Raw genomic sequence first — 7,791 nt, 5'->3', positions numbered from 1 at the left:
GATTTTCACCGATTTCCGTTATCAATCGGTAAAAATCATCGGTAAAAATCGCTTACGTCTCTTTCTTTCCTTCGGGCGACGATCGTTTCCTCACAGGCGACCACCGCCGCTTGTATTATTTCAACAGACCCATAATAATCAGTTCGATCACGTTCTTAGTTGTATCAACAGACTCATTTTGACTGGCGAGCCGCTTGAATAAAACTGCTTGTCAGTCTATTTGACTGGCGAACCGCCGAGCTTCTCTATCTATAGCCCACAAAATGAAATGTGAGTCACTTGCATGTGTTGTTTCGAGCTGGTGGAAGCTATTGAAAGTGTATAGATGAGAAAACATACCCGCGGTTAATAGCCACGCAAAAAATTCAAAGTTATAAATGCACGAAAAAGATAACTAACCGCCAGGCTACATCTTTCGGGTAATTAAAAATCTGACCTACCATAGTTTAATACTAAGCCACTCGACCGTCTGAGCATATAAAGCTACGGACAGATGAATCCAACCACAAAACGTTATTTGTTTTTTCAGTATCTCCCAAAAGACTGTTTAGATCGATGATGAAATGAAGACAACACTTACATTGTATCGCCACGTGCATCATCTTTCTCCGGTGATGATGGTATCTCTATAATTGTTTCCTCGCTAATAACATAGTAGTATATACCGATAAGTATATTCTTAATTGTGTTTTCGCCAATTACACAGCGATTATAGACATGGTACTTGGCCAATGTTTTCATAAAATTATAAGATTTTAAAATTTAATATTCAAAGCTAACAAAAATTGTCTTCTGTTTAGAAACAGTTATCATGAAAGACACTTACCGAGTCCGGTAAGTTACCGGGACTTTCGAGAAATGGTCCCAGGAGATTTGTGAACTGGTAATGCGACCCGATAAATGTGTCACACCGGACAGCGGTATCGTCACGTCACTTTCACTTTCGCATCGCCACCTTCTGAACAGATCGAAACTGTTTTCTTTTGTTGTACACCATTTTTTTTATTAGTATTACATGTATAGACCATGCTTACTATCTACATGTTGCGAAAAAATAATGGTATACATGCCATCCTTCGTTTGGGGAAGAAGGGGGGAAGGGGGGGGGGGGGGTCCGATTTCACTTGGGAGCCCTTGGAGAGCGCGCTATCGAAAATAACGAAGTATTTTCCTTTTTGTATTTTTATAGTAGTCAAAAAATAACGAAATACAGTCGGACCTCTATTAATTGGCCACTTTCCAAAAGTCCCGAATTATTTGTCAGTAAAGTGCTGTATTCGATACCTCTATTCAACGGCCACCTTTTTGCTGTTGCAAGTTAAGTATTTATTGTTTTTTTACCTCTATTAATTAGGCGGCCAGCAAATTATCTTTTCAAGCGAAATGGTTAGAGAACTGCGATTTTAATCTCCACTATAACGACAAGTCACACGCCGCAATATACGTGCAAGTCTTTCACATCCGGCGCAATGTAAACATGATAATAGATAGAGCGCCCACTGTTTTGCTAGACACAAAGACTGTGCAGGAAAAAACTCATTACTACTGTGTCGCAAGTCTATAGAAATCCTTGCTCTTAGAGTTTTGATATTAGCCATGGAATAGAGAACTCGTCTCTGTACATACTCAACACTAAAAAATACTGTTAGTAGTTATCGACTACATGTTCTCTGTCAGTTAGAGCTAGAACTTTGCACGGACTTGAAATGCGCAAATACAGGGCACTACAATTATCTTCATATATGTTCACTTTTCAACAAGCGTTTCGCTATATAGAGGGAATAAAATTACGTTGACTGCCATTTCTACCCAATTTATATTGTACCTCTATTAAACGGCCAACCTCTATTAAGCAGCCAGTTTTCAAAGTCCCCAGGGTGGCCGCTTAATAGAGGACCGACTGTATTTTGCTTTTTGTATTTTTATAGTAGTCCAACTCCGATTCCAACTGTTTAACTCGAAGACCAACTCGAAGTCCAACTCGAACTCGAACTCGAGTCCAAACTCGAGGATTCGGGATTCCCAAGTAGTGCCCGTTCTGTTGAAAATCTCGAGTCAACTAGCACTGAAATTCCCGGCGTGGCCAATTAAACTAAATCTCGTCCCACGTAAAGGAATCCAAGAGGGACTTGGATAGAGAGATAGATAAATCGTTTATTAGATATCATACCTCGTAGTCGTACAACTGAATTATGAACAATATACAGAAAAAGAAAACATTAATTACAGTAAAAATATTTGAAATTTAAAACTTCGGATAAATGGATTCCGGGCTCCAAAGGTTTTAACTCTTATTGTTATTTGTTCCTGCTATTAAAGTACGAATTTGTGCACCATACATGTTAAAATGAGGTTGACAGCCCTGCGCGACTTTCGCTGTTTGTCCATTGTGTTGATAAAAGACTTTGCGCGATTTTCCTGTTCTATATGAGACCAAGGGATGTCCGCTATATATCTCTCTCTGAGTAGTGGCTGGTTTGGTATTAAATACTAAATACCATTTGTCCATTAGAATGTTTTCAAACATGGCAGTGATGGTTGAAATTGTGTCACAAAGGGTAGAATTTTCTTGTGCGCTTTCTGTTTTTGTGTTAGAGCTTTTTTTTTCTATCTGGGAAGTGAACTTCTGAGAGGAATTTGTCCACCAGACTATATATTAGGATAACCTCTCGAGATCATGCAGGCGCGCTCTAAAGTTTTTAATATTCTTCCTAAACGTAACTCTAGAAGAGTTTGTCCTTAGAATCCTAGGAGCTTCTACTTTCACGAAGCCTTTTTTAACGCCTGACGGGTGGCAACTGTTGTACAAGTTTGTGTACTGAAAAGTTTCAGTAGGTTTGTAATGTGTTCGCACGTCTAGGGTCGATTCTTTCTTGAATCTCTCTCCCTTATAGACTGTTGTGTCCAAGAATGTTGCTCCTAATTGTGAGACTTCAGCGCAAACTTTATAGTTAGGTGGTAAGAATTTGCGCTCTCAATGAAATGTCCTCTTTCTTCTTTGTCTGCGTCCCATAAGGAAAACCCCTCGTCAATAAACCTTTTACACGTGAGGGGTTTGTTAACGCTTTGCCTTAAGATCTCCTTTTCTAATGATACCATATAGATATTGGAAAAAGCTACTTCCATTTTTGTGCCCATGGCAGTTCCGTGTGTTTGGAGATAGTCTTTTCCGTTAAGTTGGAAGGAGGTCTCCATAGTTATTAGGCTGAGCATTTCTCTGGAAAATTAGTAGCTATAGGAGGAGGGAAAGTTTTTGTCATGAAGGGATTCCTCCTGTGGGATATTTGTGTAAGGGCTGGTGCAGTGCTTTCAATAAATCTTATGAAATATGTCGTATCTTAAAGATACGAGTCCTGTATTTGTGCTATTGGCTGATGTAGTTTGTCTACGAATGATCATAATGATCAGGCGATGATGGGCGTTCTGTTGGGCCATCATACCAACATATGATAAGTCTTTCGACCAATGTCGGTCTGTGAATTTTTGTGAGGGTATAATACACTGGAATTCGAGGTGGATCTGGTGTTACTTTTAAACCATTTAACCTTCATTTCGTCTGTGCCCCCTGCTTGGTGAAGGGTATTAATGAGGTGTTTAACTCTCAGTAGGAATGTATCTCTAACCATTGGTTTGTTTTTAAGTGGCTGATACTTAACAATTATTCACCGAACTGGAGGTGAATTATAGTGATGGTAAATATCCATCACTTTCACTGACACTGAGGTAAATTATTGTCTTAGTATATACCACACAAGCTGAATAACTAGTGGACCAAAAAATTATTTCATTTCTGACAATATACCGATAAATGGTATGAAATTTTAAAATCTTGCGCGCCACGCGGTAAGCGATTTCTTATTGTAGAAAGTTCCGTCTCGCTTTCTTGCAGGCAAATAAAACTTTTGGAGACACTTTATTAGTTCCTACAGGGTCCTTTCTTCAATTTTTTCTGTTACATTTGTCTTGTAACCATGCTGAAAAATATTAGATGTTTCATTGTTTTCATTGTAATTTTAATGCTCGGCAGTTTTCGTAAACAAGGGATTGTATTTTCATTTTTCGCCTTGGAATATGAGGTTGAAAAGATTAAACCACTTACCATTTAATGCCGTCAAACCAAACGTTGTAGCCATTTATGTATATATTTTAACAGCCGCCTCGTTTATCGAAATAATTTCCTCTTAAGTAACCGTGGCGAAACGGGAAGCCATCTTGTTTCTCTTCGGTTGCTGGGAGGTGAAGAGTACTTGGCTAATCACCTCCGATCTAGCCAATCAGCGTGCAAAAAGTACTATTCGCTTGTGTGGTATATACTAATTATTTCTATCATCCAATTGTTTCTCGCCCTCGAACTGTCCATAACAACGGTTGTGGTGCCTTTATCTGCTTTCTTGAGAATAATTTCTTTGTTGTTAATAAGCTCCTTGAGTGCTCGGCGCTCGCCGATGGCAGATTGTTTTTAGGTTTAACTAGTGGAGTTTCTGCAAGCTTAATTTTGACTTCTTCTAAGTAAGATTTTCACAACTTGGATGTCGGATTTTAACAACTCGGACTCGGATGTCGGATTTTTACTACTCGGATGTCAGATTTTTGCAACTCGGCTGTCGGATGTTTACAACTCGGATGTCGGATTTTTAAATTTGGATGTCGGATGTTTACAACTCAAATGGCACGTATAAGCTTCCGTAGATTACATTATTACGTAAGTAGAGCACTTTCTTGCATGCTAATCTTTGTTATATTCGGACTTTAATATTCTTTTAACTTTTATCTTTTATCAAATTAGCCTCACTAGCCTCGTCGTTCACGGTGAAATATTTTCTTTTGACTTTTGAACGCAAGAACTAGTAAAGTTAATTTGAATGCAAACAAAAGGATATTAAAATGTCATCCATTGTTTTCATAGGGTCTATAAGATTGCAGTATTCGTAACAGCTACAGAGTGCCTGGTCATTTGAATCAGTGGCCACAGCACAGACACAACCTTTTCAGTTTGAAAATTTCAAGGAGAAATAAACGACGCTATTGAAAATTGCCTCCTTGAATGTTCACACTTCATTTAGGATGCTTACTCCTGAACCAAGAGTGGCCGGGGTGGGGAGGGTAAACTAGTTATGATCAATAAAACAAGGTATGTTGCCCATTCAATAAAAGAGATATTACATGGAACAATTTTTAACGCAAATTTTTCTTACGGTAACGCTTGCAAGTTTTTCAAACAGATAAAAAGCTTGCAATTTCCGCGATAAATTTCTTCGTTAAAAGTTGCCCCCGCGCTGCTTCATGACAACAACTTTTAAATAACTCAACACTGTTGCGTTAAAAATCATTCCGCGTATCAACACAGTTAATATAACTGTAGTTTGCAGCTAAAGGATGCGAATCTTGAGCTCATTCCACAAGCTTCTAGCTATAGACCCCGCTATAGAGGAAAACAGACAAACAAACAAAACAAATAATAACGATTTTTATTATATAGTTACTATGAAAAAAGCACCGATTTTAGTATGCCAGTGTACTTACTTCAAATGACCTCAAAGTCATCGAATCGTTTACTGAAGGATCTGATCTCCTGTTAATTTCTCCCTATCAGCAGTTAGAGGCCTAGAATTGCGAATTGTATTAACAACGTGATAATGCGATTTAAATGGGTCAATAGATTCTGCAAACTAGCAAACACTGATATAGAAATTAAAGAAGACTGAGTACTTCGTTTAACCAACACGATTTGTTGCTTAAGTAGAGATCACCTCCTTTTCAGCCTCTTCCCGTTCAAGGAAGATCTAACGGATCTCTGCTTGCAAGGTACTGACAAACATGGGCAAACATCGAAAAATTGCCACAAACGTTTACTTCCAATAAATTAACTAGCGATTAACAGGATGCAACCGACGAAAGCACCCTTTAACAGCTTTCTTTTGAAAAGTCACAACTTAGAATTTCACCCAAAGTCTTTAACATTTTTAGCTATCATACCATACATGGTACCACAGGAACGTTTTCACAGTATCATTAATCATCCTTTAGCATTTCGTCTCAGTGAACAGTTCCTTCAACAGCAACACAAGCTAGTTTTATTAATAGACTCTTTTTTGAGTACACTTCTACTTTCTAACTAATAATGTTAAACATGTATTTATACTTGTATATTCAATAAAGATTCAAGACAGACTGACGTACTCTTCACTAGCCATAATCTAATAGTAACAATGATGATGATGATGATGATGATGATGATGATGATAATGTAGTAGCCATGCACAATAATTAGTATTAGCAATGCAGATATCATATCCAGGAAAGAGACTGTCCACATTCGCGTAGATTTGATTTGTTTTTCACCAAATTGGTTGCAGTTGCCGCACTTATGGCTGTCATCTCTCTCAGTACTTTGGCAAAAGAAAATCACCTGACACTTCCTAATTAAATGTATGTTTTACTCTGTTATTCCAGTGCATTGCCGTAAAAAAAGAAAACAACAACAACAACAACGCCGAATCCAAAGCAGATCCTCAGTTCGATATGTGCCGTGTTTTGATACCGAGTTTGCTTTCAGCGTTTTACCATCATGTACTCATGCCAATTTTGAGGTGTATGAAAATGGAAGATAAAGTGACCAGATTTTACTATTTTTAAAATGAACTTCTTCAAAGTTGATAGAAGTAACGAGTCTCCTGCAGCTCAGTGGTAGAGCATCTGAACTAGTAATCGGAAGGCTATAGGTTCTACTGTTGAGGAGAAGAGCTCAGATTTTCTTTTTCCGAGTATGCCTTTGTCACTCACTGGAAAAAATACCTCTATCATTTCACCAGGCTTAAAATGTAATATTACATTTCTTTCCTCAAAGATGTTGTTAATGTTAGCTCAATGAAGCTTTCATCCTTGTCTTGATCTGTAATGCATTGCGGAAAAAAGATATCAATTTAAAACACTTAATTAAATACACTTAATCTGACCAACCGTTGGATGCCTTTGAGCTTCATTGAATTATATGATTAAAATCCAAAAAAAGGAGTTTAACTTATATAAGAGACCTTTAATGCCATAAAGTGATCAACTTGCTTCACTAACTGAGTGCGTGCGCGTGGAAGGAGGGACAATCTGACGATAGAGGGTCAGTTCGGAAAGTATGATGTAAACACAGATTATCAATTTAACTAGAAATTAGTGTTATAAAGATAAATAATAAAAATAAAAAAATAAAGAGAGAGAAATCATCTTACTACTCCCCCCACTCCCCCACCCCCCCCCCCCCCCCCAAAAAAAAAGACTGCTGGGAGGCGATTCAAAACTTATACCGGCTAAGAACACTCGGGACTTCCCGCGCGACTCCTTTGGTGGTCTTAGCAAGTTACTTACGGGTGCTTTTAAACCGAAATGACAACATAAGGCGATAGTGCTTTTTAAATGTGATTTTACACGAGAAAACTTTTTAAGACGATTTTTAATGCAACATTTATTTAGTTGCGGCCACGCATTGCGGCGTAGTTTTGAAGATAGATAAAAAACTTGCAAGTCAGTTGTCGCAACACAATCGTTTCGTTAAACATTGCGCGCGCTCTGTTACACGATAGCAACGTTTCGTGAAGAATCGTCTTTGTTTAATATAACCTCACCTCACTGGTGTATTTCTGCTCACTAAGCAAGGAAATTAATGAACATGGATGGGGAAAATATAACTGATAAAAGTCACAAGCTCGCTCCAACGGTCTCTTCTCTTGCCGTCTCCTGGAGTGAGAGAGGACGGAAAGAAGAGAGACCCTGGAAACGAGGTTCAAATAATCATTCAAA

This window comes from Pavona decussata, unplaced genomic scaffold, assembly GCF_977016875.1.
Source record: "Pavona decussata unplaced genomic scaffold, jaPavDecu1.1 SCAFFOLD_184, whole genome shotgun sequence".
NCBI classification, from domain to species: Eukaryota; Metazoa; Cnidaria; class Anthozoa; order Scleractinia; family Agariciidae; genus Pavona; species Pavona decussata.
This window is presented reverse-complemented; position numbering follows the sequence as displayed.